Source organism: Prionailurus viverrinus, unplaced genomic scaffold (assembly GCF_022837055.1).
Source record: "Prionailurus viverrinus isolate Anna unplaced genomic scaffold, UM_Priviv_1.0 scaffold_53, whole genome shotgun sequence".
Taxonomy (NCBI): domain Eukaryota; kingdom Metazoa; phylum Chordata; class Mammalia; order Carnivora; family Felidae; genus Prionailurus; species Prionailurus viverrinus.
Window position 1 is genome coordinate 929,267 of NW_025927616.1, and position 24,329 is coordinate 953,595.

A 24,329-nucleotide genomic window follows, 5' to 3' on the forward strand; every position below is an offset into this window, starting at 1 on the left:
GTGCCTTCCCTGTCACCCCTCTGTCTCCTTTGCCCATTTGGCCACCTCTGACCTTTCCTGAGACTGTCCTCACATTCCCATCGAGCAGACAGCTGCACACACTTCCATGAGCTTCTCTTGCACCACACTGGTTCGGGTAAATGTCCGTCTTCCATGGCGGACTCTGGAGTCCTCGTTGCCTTATTCCCAGCGCACCATCGGCCCCTCGCAGGGATGGCCTCCTCTGCCCTCCTCCCTCATCCAACTGTCCGTCCGCTCGTTCAGCTGGCGCTCTCCAGCACTGGCCATGTGCAAGGCCCTGTTGTAGCGGCTAGAAACAGTCCGTGAACAAGACACAGAATGCCCACGTCCACAGAGCTTGCATGCTAGCGAGAGGAGACAGACAAGAAAGAAACACACAGGAAATAAATGAGGGGGTGTGAAGTGCCAGGCAGGGAATCAGGGTAGGGTCACGTGACAGAATGCGGGGTGGGGGGATGCTTGGAGTTGGAGGGCCGGGGAGGGCCCCTCTGAGGGGCTCCCCGGAGGCCGAGACCTCTGTGAGCCACCTTCGTGAAGATCAGGGTTGGGAGCATTCCAGGCTCAGGCAACAGATAACACAAAGCCTCGGGGTGACAACAAGGTGACTTAGAATGAGCCCTGGTTACCTGAAGCCAGGCCGGTCATAGGGTGCGGTGAAGAAAATGCCTCTGAGAGATAGAAGTGGAGAGAGAGAGAGAGAGAGAGAGAGAGAGAGAGAGAGAGCGGGGGTGGGGGGGTGGGAGAGCAGAGGTGGGGAGAGAGAGCGTTGGGGGGAGAGAGAGAGCAGGGGGGGGTGTGGAGAGAGTGGAGGGGAGAGAGAGAGATCGCAGGGGGGCAGGGAGCGGGTAAAGCTGGTTTTGGAGTCAAAGGTGGCTCATTCTTTGGAGCAGGAGCAAGCTGGACACTGACCAGCAGTGGCCGAACGGCGTTCACAGCTGACACAGGAGCACTAGATGCCGAGTCTCCCCCGCCCGACCCCACGTCCCCCGCGTCATGAGGGCCTGTGGGTAGGAGCTGCTCACTGAGAACTCGCTTGGCTTTCTACTCTTCTTGGAGCCTTTGTTTCGCCCGAGGCACACGGTTCATACCACCACAGGAATGTGAAATGCTGCTGTTGTTAACCTGTGCGGCAGGAGGCCCTGAGCTCACCCCTGTCACTGTCCTGCAGCCTCGTGTGTGCTAACCCCCTTCCCGTGCACGCAGTGTGCAAGATCTCATGTGTGCCCGCTCATGCACGTGCGGGGCCGTGGCCGAGGGTTATGTAACGAGAGCCTCTCTGAGCACACTTGGCCCCTGCGGACAGCCCCGGTGTGGCAACCACAGGCCTCACCACAGGTAGGCTGAGCGTGAACTTGAAAAGCAGGAGTCGCGGCTCCAGACAGCCTGTCGGCCCGCTTTGTTTTCTGGCTCAAAATGTTCCCTTGAGACACTGGGTTTCGGTTCAAAAAAGACCCACGCTCGTTCTGTCCCCCAGAGAGGTGCTCCCCACCGCAGTCGCGATCGTCCTCCCCTGCGGGTGGTGGCTCTCTTGCCCGAAAAAGTGTTCACATCCCTGTGTCTGATTAACCAAGCAACCCGGCCACACCAAGGCCACGTCTACACAGTGGGATAGACCCTGCTACAGCACAGTGATCTATTTTGGGGGGTTTTCTCCTATTAGTTATGTTCCCCGTTGTTCCTGTGGGAAGTGACCATCTAGAAAGTGTATTGAACTCTGCAGTGTGGTCATTTAGTATTGAAAGGAATCTGGGCCTCTAAACTTTTCAGACAAGGTGACCGTGACTGACATGCGTGATGGCCAGGTGTCTTGCCCAGATGTCCTGGCGAGGCCTGATAGTCATACATTCCTGACTTTGAGGGCAGTTCTGTTCCCAGTGACTTCCTTTAGTCATCTAAGGTGGGGCTGGCAAAGTGGTGACCTGAGATTGTTCTTTTTTTTTTTTTTTTTAAGTTTCTGTATTTATTTTGAGAGAGAGAGAGAGGGGAAGAGCCAGCACAAGTGGGGGAGGGGCAGAGAGAGAGAGAGAGAGAGAGAGAGAGAGAGAGGAAGAGAATCCCAAGCAGGCTCTGTGCTGTGCTGACAGCACAGAGCCCAACATGGGGCTCGAACTCATGAACCATGAGGTCATGACCTGAGCCAAAACCAAGAGTTGGACACTCAACCGACTGAGCCACCCAGGCACCCCCTGTTTTTTTTTTTTAAAGCTAATAGTCCATATTTATTTATTTATTTATTTATTTATAAACACACTTTCTTAATGTTTATTTATTTTTGAGAGAGAGACAGAGCTCGAGCAGGGGAGGGACAGAGAGAGACGGAACATGAACGCTACATTATTCGGAGAAATAAATTGCAAGTAAGCACCTCCCCAAACACACCACCCTCACGGCTTCCTGAACAAAAGTCGCCATGCTTTACGTATCCAGGACGCAAACGGCCCCTTGGATGGGCTCATTTCTACTTGTGAACTTTTCTCTGGTCTCTACTTCTAGCTTCCTTCAACCCCACCAACTAAGATTTCTTCTGTGAAGCCAGGAGGCTCCATACAGGTTATAAATAATTTGGCTATATTGTGCTGAGCATAATTGAAATGTCATGAGCCATCTAGAGAGCAGGGGAACCAGTTCTCGCTTGCTTCTATTGGCTTAGTCTGTTTACTCCTCTGGTGCCTGTCACGGAAGCTTGGGCTGGGAGACCTGGTGAGGAATGTTTCCTCCTCCGGGGTTTCGACGGGCCCAGCTCTTTGTCATGGCCTCAGAAGCTGCGTGGCTACGGGTAAGGAAGGCTGCCCTTCTGGAGGGATAATTATGGTCCGTGACCTCTGAGCTTTTAGCTTGATCTTACCCTGCACCCAAACTCTGCGCCCAAACTCAGGTGTGACTCAGGAAGTCATCTGTTTTTGTGCGTTCACGTTGATGATATCCTTCCCCCTTTTATGGAAGGGGATCAGCCTCGGGTACCGGTGAGGAGACGAGATTCTGAATCAGGCCTTTTGCCTGGCCGGGTGCAGGGCTTGGAGGAGTGTCTGTGCAGGGAGGTTTAAGTGGAGGGAGGAGTCATGGTCATTAGGGTACCATATGCCTGGAAAACCAAGCACGGCCGCCCACCTCCTCTCTGACTCACCCTCCCAAAACGTGATTAAACTGGAGGGGCGTGTGGCAAGCAGGTATTTGATTCAGCGAAGTGGGCGGGGCCTGAATTCCATCCTTTCCCACCCTCGACACCCCATGGTTTTGTTTTGTTTTTTTTCAGAGACCTAGAAGCTTGGAGGATCTCGTGAGACACTGACCTGTGGCATCTGTCTGGGCCTTAGTGTAACCCTGTCACATGAGTGGCCTCATGAAGGAGACTAGACTATTCATGGGCTTGGGAGGCTCGTTGACTTACCAGGAATCCAGTGGGTCCAGGATGATCCAGGAGGGGAGGCTTCCTGAGGTAGGCAAACCCAGAGCAAATTAGGGTGGTGCTCGACGGCCCCTTCCCTTGGCTCTGTCTGTCCCTCCTCAGGGACAGTGTTCCCTCTGAAATGATCACGGGAGTAGTCTGGTTAGCATTATGAGAGATTTTTTCAATTCCGTACCTCTGATATCATGTGTAATAGGAGAATGGAGAACAAAACACCTCCACGGCCAGACCAGTGTTGGCCACATCAAAGCAACGATTATTGTACCAGTCGTGGTTCATTAACGTGGATCCCACTCTAAATGTTGCTCTGTCCTTTCTTATTTTTAAGTGAATCATTTGGCTTGAATATGACGCTTGAGACATCGAGCATAAAATGCATGGTCGCATTTGAATATGAACACTACCTACGTTTTAACGATAATTGCCGCTTTTATTACGTGTATGGCAACAGGTGTATTATTTTAAATTACACACATGACATGTAAGGTGTAGAGTGACTTCAATAGTTACTGTTGCTTCACGTGGCCTGTGTGGGACGGACCAGTTTAGACTATGAGGCCATTCCAATCACAGAAAAAGGTCACCTTCATCTGCCTGTCAGAATGCGTGGAGATCACGAATCTGGAGTCGTATTTAGACGTCAGTGATGTGGTACGGGGAGTGTCGAGCTCTCCCCTTACCCCCACCCCCTCCCACAAGCTTGGCATCCTTATAGGTGGTAAAGTTTCACCCGTGAGAAGCCCCAGTGTGCAGTGGGTCTGGACCCGAGGCCAGAAGTGGGGTGTGGTCCAGGGACCTCTTCCTTTTGGAGACTCTACAGATGTGCTGTTTGCCTGGAGCCACGGTCGTCGTGCCCCCCACCCCCACCCCGACCTTGTTGTAATGGGCTGGCTCTGGTCACCCCGGAATCGCCCTGGGCGCTGCCCGTGAGCTGAGCCCCCAAACCTGCTGGACAGGGCCAGGCCCGGCTGGACGCGACTCTGCGTGCAGAACTTTACCTGTGCAGGAGGGGTGGCCGAGCCCGCCTCTGTGTGCCCCGCGGTGCTCACCTCTCCACTGGCCTCTGGCTGGGGAAGGGAGACGGCCCAGGCCATCCTCAACGCTTCCCCAGAGAACCCCGCCGCGCTCTCATGGCTTCTCCAAGGATCAGAGGCTACCCAGTGAATGGGAATCTGTGGCCTGAGAATTTAAGGGGTTTGCAGCTCCCCTTACTCCCCCCACCCAATGCCGTAGTAGACAAAATTCGCACCAAAGGGCCCAGCACTGCCAGGGGGGTCTTGCCACCCTTCCTGGCGCTCCCCTGCCCAGGGCTCTGGGAGCATTGTTGGTGGCTCTGACACCTGGTGGCCATCCCAGGAACTGCTCCCGGGGAAGGGCCCACCCTACTCCCCCACCGGCCCAACCCCGGCCCTTGCTAGTAATTTTGATGTAGGATGTACTTTATAAGTGAGTTATTGTTAATGAAATTGTTTATAAGTTACATTCTTGCAAATACATTCAACAGAAGGTATCTGGACAGAATATGTACGTACTGAGGCACCAGCCCTGTATAGGGCCTGCCGGCAGGTGTTGGGGAGTTGGGGGGGGTGGGGAGAGGCTTTTTTAATCTTATAGCTTTAGTTCCCTCTGAGATCTGTTGTGCACAGAAGGGGTGAATTACTTGACATTGTAGCTGAAGTACCAGCTAAGGCAGGATGCCCAGAAGCGCAGGATGTTCCCTCCGGGGCTCCTGCCCCCCTTGTTCCGCATTCAGGCACCTTTAGTCCCTTCATGCGTTTTGAGGGAGCACCGTGCACCTGGCACTCACTCACCGGCCCGCTGCTGAGGGGAGGCTGGTCCTGGAGCTTGTGGTAGCTCCTCGGGGCACAGGAGGGAAGGCAGCAGCCCCTGCCAGGCTGCCCCCCTCCGAGGGGCTCCAGGTGGAGAGCCAAGCCCGCGCTCAGGTCCCTGCCGCCTCGCGGGTGTGAGGCCCCAGGAGCACCTTTCACCGGGCGAGCGAGGCAGATTCTCCCAGGTTCCAACTCGGAACAGGGCTCGGGTGGGGTGGCCTGCCTCCGGCAGGAGAGCCGGGTCTGATGAAAGCGGCCACCTTCTCTGTGCTTCTCGCTGTCCGATACCCGTGTTTCCTGCCCCTGCTTGACCGTGCCCTTCACTCAGCTCACCATGAACCTGTCACCTGTCTCTCCGCTTTGCATTCTCATGCCCCTCTTCCCTCTTACCAACCCCTCCCCCCCCCCCCTCCCGCCGGCCTCGGTAAACAGAAGATATTTCTGGGGCGCCTGGGTGGTTTAGTCGGCTGAATGTCCGACTTTGGCTCCGGTCGTGATCTCGCTGTTCGTGAGTTCAAGAACCCTGGGCAGCTAAGCAGCCTTGGGGAACGTGCAAGATGTTCAGAGTCCCCGGTGCCGAGTTCAGTCCTCGTGGGGAGAGGTCCCTGGAGGGTGGGACCTGAACACAGCAGTGAACTCCTTTGCAGCCATTGGTCTTTAAGAAAGGTTGTTGGTCTTTAAACCCAGGCGTTTCAGCTCCGGACGTCAGCCCTTTTGTGCCCTCGAGGGTCAGGACAGTACGCGTGTTATCCCGGGATCGGTTCCTGCATCCACCGTCTTTCTGGCTCCAAACAGCCGGGCGCCTGACCTGCTGGCCATCGCCCTCTCCCTGCTCAGGGCAGCTCCGTCCTTACCTCCCGGAACAGTCAGAGCACCTCCCTTTGCCCTTTCCCCTTCCCGCGGCTGCTGACCACATTCCAGGTCTGTAGCAGCCACCATGTCAGCCCGAGGACGGGGGCCACACACCGAGGACCACGGCAGAAGGCTGACCCTGGATGACCTCACGGACCTGCCAACACAGCCCGCGACTACGAACTTCTGGTCTCCAGGAAGTGAAGATCAAGCTCGTGGGTCCGTGTTAACCGAAGCCAGACTTACAGATGGGGACCCTCAGTGGCACCCACCCGTTTTCCTGTTCTCACCCAGACCACGGCACAGGGCCACTGCTCTCATAAAGAACAGAAATCACACAACTCGGATCTCTGGTAGGACTCTGCGCACAGCAAAATGGATCTGTTGGTGCCGTCGTTCTTGGAATTACTGAATTTTGAGTGTTGTTGCCGTGGAGGTGGGGTGGGTGGGGTGGAGCTGGGCTTCCATAAATGCACAGAAGGATCTTTGTTTAAATGTTCAATTTAGTTTTGAGAGGGCATGCACGGGGGAAAGGCAGAGAGAGAGGGAGACACAGAATCCGAAGCAGGCTCCAGGCTCTGGGCTGTCTGCACAGAGCCCGACGTGGGGCTTGAACTCACGAACAACAAGATCATGACCTGAGCTGAAGTCGGATGTTTCACCGACTGAGCCACCCAGGGGCCCCCATCACTGTACGTTTTAAACAAAAGATGTGTAATACAGACTTACCTCTGAGTCATTATACGTTTTGGAGAGTAGATGTTTTCATAACCAGTACGACTCTTACCCCTTTCCTTCCGTGGGGAGATCATCATGCCAGTGTTCCATGGAACAATATCCGCACAGAAGGGGCTCCTGCTGTCCTGGTCCCATGTCCAACTCGAGACCACAAGTAAAAGAGATGTCACGAATTCACGTATATGTCTGTTTTTGACAATATACTTTTCCTCGCATGTGTGTGCCTTCCAGAATAACCGTATAAATCATTTCTTCTTTCGGTTTTCATAGTTTTTAATTTTTAAAACATTTCTCGAGATTTTAGTGAACATACCATAAAATTCACCCACTTACGTGTACAGTTCAGTGGTTTTTAGTACATTCACGGAGCTGTGCACCAGCACTGCTCTCTTAAATTTAGAACATTCAACCCAGAAGAAACTGTGTTTTGCCAGTTAATAGTCATTCCCTGTTTTCCTCCTCCCCTGGTGGCTCTTACCCACTAATAATCCACGTTTGGTCTCTCTTATTTACTTACTGTGGACATCCCATGTCAATGAAATCATATCGTATGTGGTCCTTTGGGACTGGCTTCTTTTACTCCGTGTGGTGTTTTCAAGGTTCATCGTGTTGTAGCGTGGATCCATACTTCACCCCCTTTGTCTTTTCAAATAGTCTTTATTTTGTAGAGCAGTTTTAGGTTCACAGCAAAATTGAGTGGTAAGTACAGAGAGTTCTGGCGCAGCCCTTACCCCACACAGGCACAGCCTCCCCCACCGCCAGCACCCCACACCAGATGGTGCATTCGTTCCGATCTGTCCACCCGTGTTGACACGTTGTTATCACCCATCGACAGCATCCCTAAGGATTTGCTCCTGATGCTCTACGTTCTATGTTGGTTTTTTCTTTTTCTTTTTTTTTACTTGAGTGTAGTTGACACACAATGTTCATTCTATGGGTTTTAACAGATTATAATGACATGTATCCACCGTTACAGTATCATTCAGAATAGTTCCATGTCACAGACTTTGAGTCTGGAGTTCTCTCTTGTCCAGCAAGGGAGAAGATGCAGAATTGAATATGAGAGAGGCTAATGACCGGGAGGAGACAAGAGCTCCGAGTAAGGGTCCTTGCTCCGTATTTAGTAGGATCAGAAGGCTTACAAACAATGGTGATGGACGTGCAGAAAGAGACAATAAAACTGTGAACATTAACTCGCGTGTGAGAGAAAGGGGGTTTCGAAGATATGTGGTGTTAGGGGTTTGGGTCAATACAAAACAAAATCCCGACGCAGGGCAGATGGCTGTTTATGGCAGGCACGAGGCATGTCTGTTTATCTTAACTTGTCTAGGGGATAAGACGGACTGAGCATGCTACCTCAGGGTCAACAAGGCACCTTTATTTTGCTAACTAGCTCAGATCTGGGCAATTTCACCCTGCTGTGCAGTCTGTAGCCCTGTTTACCTGTTTACCTATTGTGGACCTTGCATTCTGTGGAAGCAGCTTTCTGATCTTGTACTATGCTGGGGGCACTTTTGCTCTGTTTACCTAATCCTAGGTGCTTTAGTCCTAAACCCTGTTAACCTATTGGCGCAAACTCAGGGAATTGCTAAACTTACTCCCCACAGTTCCACGGCCCTAAAAATCCCCTGTGCTCTGCTTATCTTTGTAAAGAGCTGCCCAACTGTTTTGCAAGGTGGTCGGACCATCTTATGTTTCCACCAGCGTGTGGGACTGCTTTGCCCATTTAAAAGATTGTGTTGTTGGGGCGCCTGGGTGGCCAGTCGGTTAAGCGTCTGACTCTTGGTTTCGGTTCAAGTCATGATCTCACTGTTTGTGAGTTTGAGCCCTGAGTCGGGCTCAGAGCTTGCTTGGGATTCTCTCTCTCCCTCTCTCTCTCTCTGCCCTTCCTCTCGCTCTCATTCTCTCTCTGTCTCTCAAACTAAATAAACTTTAAAAATGTGTTGTTTTCTCGTTATTAGTATTTCAGAGTTTTTTTATGTAGTGCGAATACAAATCCTTTATCAGATACACGTTTTAAAGGTTTTCTCTCAGTTTACAAGTCATCTTCATTCTCTTAGGAGCTAAATTTAAGATTTTGACTAAGTGCACTTTATCAATTTTTCTTTTGTGGGGTCACGTTTTTGGTGTTCTAAGTAATCTTTGCCTGCCTCCAAATCACACGATTTTTCTCCAACATTTTTTTCTCGAAGTTGTACCATTTTTGGTTGTGCATTTAGACCTATCACTCCATGTTGCATATGGCGCCAGGTATGAACTGGAGGTCATTGTGTTTGTGCGTGGGTATCCAGTCATTCCAGCCCTGCCCTTTCTCCACTGACTACTTTGGCAGCTTTGTCAAAAAGTAGTTGTCCATATATGTGTAGGTCTATTTCCGGGTTCCCTGTTGTGTCCCCTTCATCTGTGTGCTTATTTACACCAAATCACACTTTTCAATTCTTGTAGCCTTTATACAAATCTTGAAGTCAGGTAGTTTGAGTTCTCCAACTGTATTTTGTTTCGTAGCGATTTTTGGCTATTCTAAGCTCTCCACGTGTTCATTTAAATGTTAAAATCACCTTGCTGATTTCTGCAAGATCCACCTGGGATCTTCGCTGGCATTGCACTGAATCTGTAGAACAATTTGGGGAGAGTCAACGTCTTAGCAATATTGAGTTCTCAGATTCGAGGAAAATGTATATTTCTCCACCCTTTAAAAAGCTCTTCTTTAATTTTCTTTAGCAATGTTTTGTAGTTTTCAGCGTAGCTGTTTGCATACCTTTTGCCATGTTTATCCCAATTTTCTTTTTTTTTTGTTTTGATGCTGTTATAAATAGTATTATTTTGAAAAATTTCAGTTTCTGATTTTGTGTTGTGAGTATAAGAAATACAATTGACCTGTTATATTGCTCTTATGTTCTTATTAAACTTACTAAACTCACTAGTTCTGGTACCTTTTTTTAGATTCCATCACATTTTCTACTTGGATGATGATATTGTTTGGGGCTAAGGGCAGCTTTATGTTTTCCTTTCCAACCTCGATGCCTTTTATTTCTTTTTCTTGCTTGATTGCACTGGCTAGAGCCTCTAGTACACTGTTGAACAGAAGTAATGAGAATGGATGTCCTCATGTTGTTCCTGATCTTGGGGGGAAGTATTCAGTTCTTCCCCACTAACTATGATGTTAGCTATAGACTTTTCAAAAAAATTTGTTTCAATGTTTATTAATTTTTGAGAGACAGAGACAGAGTGTGAGTAGGAGAGGGGCAGAGGGAGGGAGACACAGAATCTGAAGCAGGCTCTAGGCTCTGAGCTGTCAGCGTGGGGCTTGAACGCACGAACCATGAGATCATGACCTGAGCCAAAGTCGGATGCTTAACTCACTGAGCCACCCAGGTGCCCCAGCTACAGGCTTTTCATAATGCTCTTTATCAGGTTGAAGAAGTTTCCTTCTATTCCTAGTCTGTTGAGTCTTTTTGTCATGAAAAAGTGTCGCATTTTATCAAATGCTTTTTCTGCATTAGAGATGAGCACATGGTGTTTCTTATGAATTTGTTAATAGAATGACTGACATTCTTTTTCAAATGTTAAACTGAGGCTGCATTCTTGGGATAAACCATGCTTAGTCATAATGTACTACTCTTTTAAAATTTTTATTTTTTTTTATTTATTTATTTATTTATTTATTTATTTATTTATTTATTTATTTATTTTTTTTTAGAGACAGAGTGAGTACAAGTAGGGGAGGGGCAGAGGGAGAGGAAGAGAGAGAGAATCCCAAGCAGGCTCCATGCCCAGCACAGAGCCCAATGTGGGGCTTGATCTTATGACTGTGAGATCATGACCTGAGCCAATATCAAGAGTTGGGCGCTTAACCAACTGTATTACCCCTGTACTACCCTTTTAATAATTGTTGGATTCCATTTACTGAAATTTATTTAAGAATTTTGTATCCATGTTCATGAGGATATTGCTCTGTGGTTTTTTTCTCTTATAATGTTTTTTGGCCTTGGTATCAGAGCAGTGCTAGCTCATAGAGTGAAGTGGGAATTATTTACTCTTCTTCAATTTTCTGGAAGACTCTGTGTAGAGTTGGTGTTACTTTTTCCTTAAATACTTGGTAGAATTCACTATCTGGGCTAGGAGCTTTCTTTGTGGAAGGATTTAAACCTTAATTAATTTAATTTAATGTCTTTAACAGAAATAGTTCTATTCAAGGGGCACCTGGGTGGCTCAGTCGGTTAGGCGTCCAACTTCGGCTCAGGTCATGATCTCGCAATTTGTGACTTTGAGCCCTGCCTTGGGCTTTGTGCTGACAGCTCTGAGCCTGGAACCTGCTTCAGATTTTGCATCTTCTTCTCTCTCTGCCCCTCCCCCACTTGTGCTCTCTCTCTATCAAAAATAAATAAAATATTTAAAAAAATTTTTAAAAAGTCTATTCAAGTTATTTATTTCTTCTTGAGTGAGCTTTCGTAGTTTGCATCTTTCAAACAATGTTTTATCTAAGTTGTCAAATTTATAAGCATAAAGTTGTTTATAATATTCTCTTGTTATCCCGTTAGTATCTGTAAAGTCTGTAGTGATGTCACTTACTTCTGTCATTCCTGATATTGGTAATTTGTCTCTTCTCTCTTTTTTCCTGATCAGTCTGTCTAGAAGTGTATTAATTTTATTGATCTTGTCAAAGAACCACCTTTAGATTTCATTTATTCTGTGTGTTGTTTTTCTGTTTTCTATTTCATCGATTTTCTCTTTGATCTTTGTTATTTCCTATGTTCTGCTTACTTTGGTTTCATTTATTCTTCTTTTTCTAGTTTCATATCATAGGTCCTGAGGTCATTGATTTTGAGACCCTTCTTTTATTCTAATAGGCAATTAGTGCTGTAAATTTCCCTATAAGAATTGCTTTAGTAGAATCCCACAAACTCTGATAGGTTGTATTTTCATTTTCATGTCATGAAAAGTACTTTCTAATTTTCCTTTTGATTTATTCTTTGACCCATGGGTTATTTAGAGATGTGTTATTTAATTTCCAAATATTTTGAGATTTTTCCGGATATCTTTCTGTTATTCCTAATTTAATTCCATGTGATTACAGAACATACTTTGTATGAGTTAAGCCCTTTTACATTTATTGAGATAAGTTTTATGGCCCAGAATATGATCCATCTTGATAAATGTTCCATGTGTACTTGAAGAGTGTGCATTTTGCTTTTGTTGGACACAGTTATTATTTATCTGATTACATTTTTAAAAGTTTATTTTATTTAGTTTGAGAGAGACCGTGTGAGTGAGTGACCAGGAGATGGTCAGAGAGAGAGGGAGGGAAAGAGTCTCAGTAGGCTCCCACTATCAGCACAGACTGATGCGGGGCTTGATCTCACAAACAGTGAGATCATGACCTGAGCCAAAATCAAGAGTTGGACGCTTAACCAACCGACTGAAGCACTCAGGTGCCCCTCATATGATTACATTTAAATTTATCATCGGAGCACCTGGGTGGCTCAATTGGTTGAGCGTCCGACTTCGGCTCAAGTCATGATCTTGTGGTTCGTGGGTTTGAGCCCCGCATCGGGCTCTGTGCTGACAGCTCAGAGCCTGGAGCCAGCTTCACATTCCATGTCTCCCTCTCCGTCTGCCCCTCCCCTGCTTGTGTGCAGTCTCTTTCTCTCTTGAAAATAAATAAAAAACATTAAAAAATTTGGTTATGTGAAATATTAGAAAAATAAATTTATCATTTATATTTGTTTTCTATTAGTTTCATCTGTTCTTTATTCCCTTTTTCCTCTTTTGCTGCTTCTTTTGGATTTGAGTATTTTTTGTGTTTCCATCTTATCTTTTTTATTTGTTTGTTTATTTATTTTTGAGAGAGAGAGAGCATGAGCAGGGGAGGGGCAGAGAGAGGGAGACAAAGAATCCAAAGCAGGCTCCAGGCTCTGAACTGTCAGCACAGACCCCGACGTGGGGCTTGAACCCACAAGCCATGAGATCATGACCTGAGCTGAAGCTGGACGCTTAACCGACTGAGTCACCCAGGCGCCCCTCCATTTTATCTTCTTTGTTGGCTTGTTAGTTGTATCTTTTCACCTTGATGTTTTAGTGGTTACGTTGGGGTTTTAGGGTCACGGTATTGTCTTTAACTCGTCAGTCTGCCACCAGGTTACATTCTGCCACTGGAGGTGTAGTGTGAGAGCCCGTGGAGTCTACCTTTGTTTCTCTCCTCCTGGTTTCTATGCCATTGCTGTCATATCTTTTACTTACATATTTGCTATAGTACGTAAGAAACCCTAGGCTATATTGTTGTTTTTGTAACAGTAAGAAACCCTAGGCTATATTGTTGTTTTGTAAATAGTAAGTTTCTTATTCTCTTTAACTTTGTCTTTTGAAATGATTATAGATCCACAGGAAGTGGCAGAGAAATGTATAGGAAGGTCCGGTGTCCCCTTCAGCCGCCTCCTTCAGTGTTGATCTCTTGTGTAACCATAGGACTGCATTAAAACTAGGAAATTGGCATTAATACAACCCAGAGTTTATGCAGATTTCCTCAGCTCTACATGTACTCATTTGCGTGTGCACGGATGTGTGTATGTATGTATCTGTGCAGTTTTACTTTATGCGTGGCTTCCTGTAATTGCCACCGCAAGTGAGATATAGTGTCTCTCATCACCACAAGGCTCCCCTGTACCTTCGTAGCCACTCTGCCCCCCTTCCTCCAATCCGTGACCTCCGGCAACCACTCATCTGTTGTCCATTTTGTATTCTAGTTATCTCAGGAATGTTATGTACATGGAATCGTTTACATGGTATCGCGCAATATAAAGCCTTTTGCTTTCCCTGGAGGCCAGCCTAAGATCTCATTGTACCAAGAATTTGTGCCTTTTGGTCTCTCAGTAGTATTCCTTGGTGTGCATGTCCCACGATGTATTTAATTATTTAGACATTGAAGGACATTTGTGTTGAGTCTAGTTTTTGGCTATTACAAATAAAGTTGCTATGGACGTTCACGTATAGGTTTTTGAGTGTATGCAGGTTTTGATTTGCCTGGGATGAATACCCAACAGTGCTAGGGCTGGGTTGCATGGTAAGTGCATTTTTAGTTTGAGAAGAAAATGCCAAATTATTTTCCAGAGTGGCTGTAGCCTTTTATATTCCTCCCAGCAATCTCTGGGTGATCCAGTTTTTCCACATTCTTGCCAGCACTGAGATTTTTTGTTTTGTGGCTTTAACGTGCATTTCCCTGGTTGCTGATTTTTGACATTGGGTCGTTTGGTTATTTTCCACCTGTATATTCACTTCATTGACATGTCCTTAACCAACTTTCTAACCGTATTGTGTGCTTTTCCGCTATTGAGTTTTGAGAGTTCTTTATATATTCTAGACACCGAGTCCTTTGGTAGATGGGTGGTTTGCAAAGATTTTGTTCCAGTCTGTAATCTGTCTTTTTGTTTTCTCAACAGGTTCTCTCACAGAGCAAACATTTTTAATTTTTAAGAGGTCTAATTTGTCAAGTTTTCCTTTTTACGGATCATATTATTAACGTCAGATCTAAGCACTCTTCCTAGTTGAACATCTTCAAGATTTTCTCCTGTGTTGTTTTTTCCTCATAATTTCATAGTTTTACATTTTACATTTGAATTGATGCATTTTGAGTTAATTTTTTTAAACGATGGAAGGCTGTGGTTGAGGTTCATTTTTTTTTTTTTTTTTTTTTTTTTTTTGCCAATTGACTTTTTATCAGTTTTCAGCATAGATATGATGTGCCTTGAAATGGCTTTCTTCATGTTGCAAGTGCCAGGGTTTATGGGGCCTCACATATCTGTGGCTTTACAGTTTCCATGCAATTTGGAAAAATTTCAACCACTGTTTCTTCAAATATTGTTTTATGTCCCTATGCCTCGTACCCTTGGGGGATTCCCATTACATGTATATGAGGCTGCTTGACATTGGCCCACAGCTCACCGAGGATTTTATTTCTTTAAATTCTTTTTTTTTTCTCTTTCTGTTTACTTTTGAGTAGCTTCTATTGCTATGTCTCAAATTCACTAACCTTTTCTTTTGCAATATCTACTTTGCCATTGATTCCATCTGACCTAATTTTTGTTTCAGATAATGTAGTTTTTGTCTCTAGAAGTTTTTTTTTTTTTAAGGAGTTATTTAGGTGTTGGCTGGTATTTTATTTTATTTTACTTTATTTTTTCAGCTTTATTAAAGTATGATTGACAAAAAAAATGGTAAGATATTTATTTTTTAAGAATCTTTCTTTGTTTAATTTTAGAGAGAGCGGGAGCAAGGTAGAGGGGAAGAGGGAGAAACAAAGAGAATTCCAAGCAGTCTCCACACTGTCAGCGCAGAGCCCCGTTCGGAACTCGAACCCACAACCTTGGGATCACGAGCTGAGCCGAAACCAAGAGTCAACGCTCAACTAACTGAGCCATCCAGGCGCCCTAAAATGGTAAGACGTTTAAAGGATACACTGTGATGATTTGATATATGTGTACATTGTGAAAGAGTTTCTCCAATCCAGTTAATTAACGCACCCATCACCTCCCATATTTATCTTGTGTGTGTTTGTGCGTATGTGTGTGAGAACATTTGAGTTCTCTCTCTCTTAGCAAATTTCAGTTATGTGACACAGTATTATCAGCTGTAGTCCCCATGTTGTGCATTAGATCCTGAGTCCTTATTCATCTTCTAGCTGAAAGTTTGTGCCCTTTTTTTCTTTAATTTTTTATTAAAAAAAAAATTTTTTTTAATGTTTATTTATTTTTGAGGCAGAGAGAGACAGAGCATAAACAAGGGAGGGGCAGAGAGAGAGGGAGACACAGAATCCGAAACAAGCTCCGGGCTCCGAGCTGTCAGCCCAGAGCCTGACGCGGGGCTTGAACTCACCGACTGCGAGATCGTGACCTGGCTGAAGTCGGAAGCTTAACCGACCGGGCCACCCAGGCGCCCCTTGTGCCCTTTTAACAACCTCTCTATTGTCCCCTCCCCCGCTGTGGCAACCACTTGTCTCTTTTCTGTTTCTTTTTTCTTTTTTTTAAATTTTTTAAATGTTTATTTATTTATTTATTTATTATTATTTTTTTTAATTTTTTTTTCAATGTTTATTTATTTTTAAGACAGAGAGAGACAGCATGAACGGGGGAGGGGCAGAGAGAGAGGGGGACACAGAATCGGAAACAGGCTCCGGGCTCTGGGCCATCAGCCCAGAGCCCGACGCGGGGCTCGAACTCCCGGACCGCGAGATCGTGACCTGGCTGAAGTCAGACGCTTAACCGACCGGGCCACCCAGGCGCCCCTTGTGCCCTTTTAACAACCTCTCTATTGTCCCCTCCCCCGCTGTGGCAACCACTTGTCTCTTTTCTGTTTCTTTTTTCTTTTTTTTTAATTTTTTAAATGTTTATTTATTTATTTTTTTATTATTTTTTTTAAATTTTTTTTTCAACGTTTATTTATTTTTAAGACAGAGAGAGACAGCATGAACGGGGGAGGGGCAGAGAGAGAGGGGGACACAGAATCGGAAACAGGCCCCAGGCTCCGAGCCATCAGCCCAGAGCCCGACGCGGGGCTCGAACCCATGGACCGCGAGATCGTGACCGGGCTGAAGTCGGACGCTTAACCGACTGCGCCACCCAGGCGCCCCTAAATGTTTATTTATTTTTGAGAGAGAGACAGAGAGAGAGAGACCGAGAGACAGAGTGCCAGCAGGGGAGGGGCAGAGAGAGAGGAAGACAGAATCCGAAGCAGGCTCCGGGCTCCGAGCTGTCAGCACGGAGCCCGGCGCGGGGCTCGAACTCAGGAGCTGGGAGATCATGACCTGAGCCGGAGTCGACCGCTTCACCGCCTGGGCCCCCCAGGTGCCCGTCGGTTCTCTGTTTCTGTGAGCTTGACTTGTACTGTTTGGTTGCACACGGAAGTGACACCATGTAGTGTTTCCCCTTGGCTTAGTTCAGTTCGTGTGATGCCATCAGGGTCCATCCACGATGTCACTAGTGTCAGGGTTTCCTTTCTCGTGGCGGAATGATATCCCAGTGTATGTACGCGTATGTGCGTGTGTGCACGTTGTCGTCCATTCCTTCGCTGATGGACACTTAGGTTGTTTCCATATCTCGACCCTCGTGAAGATTGCTGTAAGAAGGGCGCCTGGGTGGCTCCGTCGGTGGAGCGTCCGACTTCGGCTCAGGTCACGATCTCGCGGTCCGTGAGTTCGAGCCCCGCGTGGGCCTCTGTGCTGACAGCTCGGAGCCCGGAGCCTGCTTCGGATTCTGCGTCTCCCTCTCTCTCCGCCCCTCTCCTGCTTGCGCTCTGCCTCTCTCAAAAATAAATAAACATTGAAAAAAGAGAAAAACAGTTTTTAAAAATGTTTATTTATGTATTTTGAGAGAAGGAGAAAGAGAGCACCTGGGGGAGGGACAGAGAGAGAGAGAGAGAGAAGGAGAGAGAGAATCCTAAGCAGACTCTGTGCTATCAGTACAGAGCCCCATACACAGCTCGATCCCATGAACCACGAGATCATGACCAAAATCAAGACTCAGATGTTTAACTCACTGAGCCACCCAGGCATCCCATGAAAAACAACTTTTTAAGGATCTTCTTTTTTTAAAAATGTTTATTTATTTATTTTGAGAGAGAAAGAGAGAGCTGTGCACGAGAGTGGGGGAACAGAGAGAGAGGGAGAGAGAGAATCCCAAGTAGGCTCTGTGCTGTCAGCACAGAGACCAGTGTGGGGCTCAATCTCACAAACCGTGAAATCATGACCTGAGCCAAAATCAAGAGTCAGACGCTTAACTGACTGACCCACCCAGGCGCCCCTAAAGATTTTAGTTTTAAGTAATCTCTACTTGGGGCCCGAACTCACAACCCCAAGGTCAAGGATTGCAGCTCCACTGGCTGAGCTAGCCACGGACCCCGAAAGACAGTTTTTTGAAGAGAATTACCAGGACTTTTAGTTTTGTTTAGTTTCATCAAAAAACAAAAAACAAAAAACAACCAAATATGTCATAAAGCTTTTTTTCCTTTAGGGAGAAAAAAAAAAAAGGAACAATTTTCATAAGATCAAGTAAGCCATGGTAACTTGAAAAACGTCGGGAATCACCGGTTTACAAGTTGTGCGTGAACGGAAGAATAACCATCACAGCCCCAGCTGGCCGCTTCATGCCAATGGCAGCAAACAAGGTCAACTCGAGAAAGATCAATTAAGCGTTTGGAAGTCCTGGTGAGTGCTTAAGCAGACCGATTCACGGGGACATCAGTGTAGATCTGTCTTTGGTATGCGTATGTCAATATCCTCGGCATGTTTTTGAGTTCTGCTCTGGGATGCGGTTACGTTCATTGTCAGCAGTCGTCTGGTGTCGCCTGCCCTTGTTCACGAGGTCCCTGTGCAGGCGCTCGGGCTCCGCCATATCGGGCGCCTATGGCGTCTCTTCCAAGATGCTGGCTTTTCTTGGTCATTTGGAGACCCTCACGTCTCGTGAGAACACTCTCGGGTTTTCACAGGAGGACCTTTCTCTCTCCTCCCTGCATTTTCTCCTCTTGAAGTCTTAGAACTGTTGTCCAGCCGGGGGAAAGAGGCCCCTTCACGAGTCACTCACTGTATCAGGATTTCTTCTTTGTTTTCAGGCCTTGCTCGTTTTCCATCCCAGGCGGACTGCCGTTTTTCTTTTGCTTTCTCTTTCCCCCTTTCTCGCTTTTAAAACTTAGGTTATGGGAAATCTTAGTCCTGCCCAAATACAGAGACGGTACAGTGGGCTCCCGTGTGCTCGTCAACGACCATTTTTCCAGTGCTGCGGATTCACAAACATTAGAGACTCGTCTTCGAGTACAGACGTCATGTGGGGGGACGCACAGCCCTGGTCTCGTGTGGTGTGGGTGTAAGACTCCTGGTTTGTTTTCCAGGTCCAGACGGATACAACGCGAAAACTAAGAGTCTTCAGTGATTTTCAGGGGACGCACCAGGCATCTAAATACTCTCTTTTTGTTTTATGCGTGGTCCTCGCAGCCTGTAGCTTTTTCTGTGCTTTGTTTACGGTCTCTGGTTGATTTAGGCCGTATCTCATCTTTGATCTGGACCTACACTCCATGCATGTAGTTCCTAAGCTTCCTTCGTCTTCCTCCTCTTCCCCCTCTCCTCCTCCTCTTCCTCCTTCTTTTGCGTCTTCCTCCTTCTCCTCTTCCTTCTCCTCCCCCATATATATATGTATATACACATATGTATGTATATACGTATATACATATATGTATGTATATATGTATATACATATATGTGTGTATATACGTATATATACACACGTATTTTTATATATCAAGTAATGGATAAAACCACACTAAGATAAAATCACAAGAGGCGTCTGGTAGAATCCTGTCACTACTACGTACTAGTTAGCGTGACTTTTCCAAATCTGAACCTCTCTGAGGTTCAGCATCATCATCTATAAGTTGAATAGTGCCCACCTTCAGGAGGGTTGGTAGGATCAGAAATAACACAAGTAGGGGCGCCCGGGTGGCTCAGCCGGTTGAGCGTCCGACTTCGGCTCAGGTCATGATCTCGCGGTTCGTGGGTTCAAGCCCCGCGTCGGGCTCCATGCTGACAGCTCGGAGCCTGGAGCCTGGAGCCTGCTTCGGATTCTGCGTCTCTCCATCTCTCGGCCCCTCCCCTGCTCATGCTCTGTGTCTCTCTGTCTCTCAATAATAAATAAATGTTTAAAAAATTAAAAAAAAAAAAAAAAAAAGAATGCAAGTAGAGTGCATCACAGTGCCGGGAGCACAGGAGTAACTCAGGATGACAACCGCCACGATATGGCACATGTGGCATGGCTGAGAAACGGGTGGCAGAGAATATTATCCCCGACCGGCGGCTACGCAGGCACCAGTGACTAAAACACTGGCTGAAGTCACTTATGGAGCCAGTGACAGATCCAGAATCAAACTCATAAATGCCACTTCCTGGACGCAGAGGCTCCTGCAAACATACTCAAATCTAATTTCCGCTCGTATCTTTGTGGGTGAATTCTTTTTTGCAACAGAAATGAGACATTTCCAGCGGCTCTTTTCGGGGGGTTTACTAAATTCATGGTTCCGGGCGTCTCGTTTTGGGCATTGTGCCCCAAACCGTGCCCTTGTATCCACGGTGAGACCTTGAAGGAGCCTCTCAGACCAGCACCCGTCTGCCGGGGCGTGTTGTTGAGTTCACTTGTGGACAGGCTGCCTCTCAGAAGCACGGGCTGCAAGTGGACAGCGAGCAGGCAGCCCGAGGAAACGGCCGCGACGCGATGTTTCACGGAGAGGAGGGAATGCTAAGAGTCCCGCCCACCCTGCGTCTGCCTCTGCGACTCTCTCTGCCTTGCTGTCTCTCTGACATACACACAAATGGAGTCCCGTCGAGCTTCTAGTCTTTACGCCCTGGAGGGGCGTTCACACCTCTGCCACTGTGTACGCTTTCCAGGTGGAGAGATGGTCCCGTTCAGCCGTTTCTCCTTACATGTGACACAAGCGTCGCCGTGTGTCGCGGTCAATCACCTGGAGATGTCCCTAGGATATAAATTCTGCCTAAAAGCGAAAGGCGCCTTCAAGCAGAATTAGTGAAAATTGTGTGGACGAGGCTCCCGCTTTTGTCCTAAACGGACAAAGTTTGGGGAGAAAAGGACTGTTTGAAGGGGATCTGGAGAGAGGCCCCTGGAACTGTCGCCTGCTGATAGGAGACCTCTTCTCACCCGGGACTCACGGGGTTATGTTCTCCCTTCAGTAGGGACGACCGTAAGCAAACCGAGCAAATCAGGATGCAAGGCCTGGGAGAGAATGAAACCCTCTCCTTCCTCAACAAGAAGCAGCTGGGTTCCTCCCTCTTGTCTTTTTCAAAGCCCTATCCCCCCCCTCCCCCCCCCCTGCACTGAGCACAGCGGCTGTCCCTGAGGCATCTTTGTGCCCTTAGCGCCTTTCACCGTGCTTTACATACAGTAAGCACTCAATAAAGAATTAGGTTGCGTGCTGAACGCATAAATGTGTATAAGGGGCAAATCTGCCGTTTTGCCAGGCGCTGAGTGGACCACTAAGGATGTGTAGCCTGGAGTTTCTGAGTTTCACTGAGCTTGCTGTCTAGATGGGGTAGCAGTTTGGGGAAAAACTTGACCATTATGTCTTCAAGTGTCTTGTCTGTTTCTCTTCTCCTCTGTGACTCTAATTGCACGTATGTTTACTCTTCTCATAATGTCCTGCAGCTTCCTGAAGCTGTTATTTTTTCATCATTTTTTTTCCCCTTTGGCTCTTCAGAGTAGAAGACAAATCTACTGGGGCGCCTGGGGGGCTCAGTCGGTTAAGCGTCTGACTTCAGCTCTGGTCATGATCTCATGGCTGTGGGTTCAAGCCTCGCATCGGGCTCTGTGCTGATGGCTCAGAGCCTGGAGCCTGTTTCAGATTATGTGTCTCCCTCTCTCTCTGTGCCCCTCCCCTGCTCAAGCTCTGTCTCTCACTCTCTCTCTCAAAATAAATAAATAAACATAAAAAAAAAAAGAGAGAAGAAATCTATTCATCTGTCTTTAAGTTCGTCTTCATTCTGCTGTTAAGCCCATCCAGTGGTTTTTAACATTTCAGATATATACTTTTCAGTTCCAGAATTTCTATTTAGTTCTTTTTATAGTTTCTAGTTACCTGCTGGTATTTTTCATTTATTATAAACGTACTTTCCTTTATGTCCTTGAGCTTAGTTATGATAATTGTTTTATAGCCCTTATCTGCTAATAGTATGTGAATCATTTCAGGGTTGATCTTCATTGATTTTATTTCTTTCTGGAGTGTAGATAATGTCTTCCTGTTTCTTTGCAATTATTCTAAGTACTTTTTTAAGTTTATTTTTTTAGTTTTTAAGTTTATTATTTTCCAGAGAGAGAGAGAGAGAGAGAGAGAGAGAGAGAAAGAGTGTGCGTGCATGTGGGTGGGGGGAAGGGCAGAGAGAGAAGGAGGGAGAAAATCCCAAGCAGGCTTCTTGCTGTCAGAACAGAACAGAGCCTGACATGGGGCTCAGACTTGTGAACCATGAGATCTTGACCTGAGCCAAGGTCAAGAGTCAGACGCTTAACCAACTGAGCCACCCAGGCGCCCCAATTGTTAAGTAGGTTAGAACCGTGTCCTGAACATTGTGAATGATGTGTTGTCGAGATTCTCAATTCTGGAATGTTCTCGTGAAGAGATGTGTTCTGTGTCTGTAAGAGTTGTGTTCTGTGTTTGTTGGTTTGTTTGTTTGTTTGTTTGTTTGTTTGTTTGTTTGTTTCTGGTGGTAGGCAGTTAACTTGGTTGCATTCAGACTGCTAGCTTTGTCTTCTGTGCTGTGAACCGTAGGTCAAATTTCTGCTCACTTCATGTAGTCTTGGCTGGATGGCTTGAGGGCTGCTTCCTCCAGTGTGGTTCTGGCACGACCCAGGGACTCCCGCAAAATTTATGCACGCAGTCTGGGGCTCTCCCTTTCTGGCTCTCCACTTTCCAGGGTTTCCCCTTTGCTTTACAGGAGCTGTGTCTCTCTCAACTCTATGTTCTGGTGCTTCACGGGAGTAAGACTTTGGGTTTTCTTTCTGACTTTTAGCTGCCTCGTATACTGTAATCCAAGCACGTCCCCCTGGATAAAAGCCATAAAAACCAGGAAATGCACCCACTTCTTTTCCCTCCATCCAATTGCTCACTTCCTTCCGGTATCTGCCTGTTCTGGTTACTCCCCAGTGTCTTTGGTTAGTTGTTTTTAAGTTTTGCCCAGAGTTTACAGTTGTTATTTGTGAGAAGGTTGGTTTGACGGGAGCCACACGGCCATGACTAGAAGCAGGTATGGAGAGAGGTATGTAGGACCACAAGATGGGGACAGATAAGCAAGTCACTGTCACAGAAGGACTCAGAGATGAAAATACCTTAAGAAAACAACTTGGCTTATAAAGAAGTTTGTAAGGGAGTCCAGGCTTGAGAAAGACAGGCTGAGCAAGGAAGAAAGGCAACAGGTGTTTAAAGGGAAGAAATTAACGAATCACTGAGTTTACAGCCAGTCTGTTTAGGGTAGAAAAATTCGTTTTCTTCCATGATTTTAGTATTTACAGAGGCTGAGATGGATCTTCAGACATCAACTTTGTAAAAGTTAGGGAGAGACATGTTTTTTTTGTAGGAGGTCAGTAACCTGCAGGAAAGGTTCGAGGTTTCATATTTTGCGGGCTGGGAGCACACAGAGCGATCCTGGTTTTTGTGATTTGGTTCTGTTTGTTTGTTTGTTTTGTCTCCGGGTGCAAAGTGGACAGGTGTGCAAAGTGGACGGGTGCAAAGGTGAGGGTGGGCCAGCCAGTTCTCCTTACAGTCCAGCCCCAACCTGACACTCAGATTTGACCTCTTAGGTTGTTTTGAAGTTTTCTGGTTCGGTGTAACTCGACTGATATCTTGTTACGTTCACTGGTTCACCGTTTATGTTCACTGGTTGTTAATACACAACTTTCTCGACTTACAACGGAGTCAAGTCCGATAAACCCCTTGTCAGTTGAAAATACCGTTAACCCGGAAATACAGTTAATACACCTGCCGACCTCGAAACTTCTCAGAAACCCCCATTAGCCTGCAGTTGGGCAAAATCATCTAACACAAAGCCCATTTTGTAGTGAAGCGTTGAATCTCTCGTGTAATTTATTGACGACTGTACTGAAGAGTGTAACGGTCTTGTGGGCAGAGAATGGCCGTGGGCGTGCGGTGCTAACCCCTTGACCGCCGGCTGGCAGGGAGCGGGGACCTCTGCCCAGCCTCGCCGGAGAATGTCACAGATCGCTAGCCTAGGAAAGGGTCAAAATTCACCACTGGAAGTGTGGTTCCTACCGGGCGTGTAGTGCCTTGCTTCCGTCTCAAGAGTCGGAAACCAGGAAGCGGAGCCGTTCCAGTCAGGGGCTGTCTGTACAGAGACATCCTTGTCGCATGCTCATAGAACCAGGGCAGATCTGCTCTCAGAGTTAACTTGTAAATCCTCTGTCGCAGTCATTTACTTTTTTTTTTTTTTAAGAAAGAATTTTTCCTTTTGTTTTTGATGTTTATTTTTGAGAGAGAGATAGAGTAGGGGAGAGGCAGAGAGAGAGAGAGAGAGAGAGAGAGAGGGAGACACAGAATCGGAAGCAGGCTCCAGGCTCTGAGCGGACAGCACAGAGCCCGACGTGGGGCTCAAACTCACGAACTGCAAGATCATGACCTGAGCCACCCAGGCGCCCCTCGCTGTCATTTACTTTCATGTGTCAGAATTATTTCATCACCTTGATCAGCTCGTCTCCTGAGCTAAGGAACAAGGACCCTTCCGTGTGGTCCCCTGTGGTTTGACTGTAGAGGCGTCCTCTGTCTGAGACGCTGCAGGTTGTCAAGTTCCTGACCTGCAGGGAAATTCTCTATTACCTGCAAAGCGGATGTTCTATAAGCGTGGGTTCCAGGAGACTTCCCCCAGAGCTGACTGCCGTTGGCTCACAAGCGAGGATCGTTAAATCTGCAGGAATCTTGTAAGCTGCTCGTTA

At 46.8% G+C, this 24,329-nt stretch overlaps 2 long non-coding RNA genes across 2 annotated transcripts in view; both read left to right on the forward strand.

Annotated features, from left to right (window-relative positions):
- Nucleotides 1–2,729: 2,729 nt before the first annotated feature.
- Nucleotides 2,730–7,228, forward strand: LOC125159642 (uncharacterized). The gene is made up of 3 exons (XR_007149858.1): nt 2,730–2,797; nt 3,275–3,457; nt 5,944–7,228. It is a non-coding gene; the product is annotated as an uncharacterized LOC125159642 (long non-coding RNA).
- Nucleotides 7,229–15,217: 7,989 nt separating this feature from the next.
- LOC125159638 (uncharacterized) overlaps nt 15,218–24,329 on the forward strand; it is a 40,584-nt gene continuing 31,472 nt past the window's right edge. The window contains exons 1-2 of the long non-coding RNA XR_007149857.1: nt 15,218–15,277; nt 17,847–18,040. This is a non-coding gene — a long non-coding RNA (uncharacterized LOC125159638). The remainder of the gene's footprint in view (nt 15,278–17,846; nt 18,041–24,329) is intronic.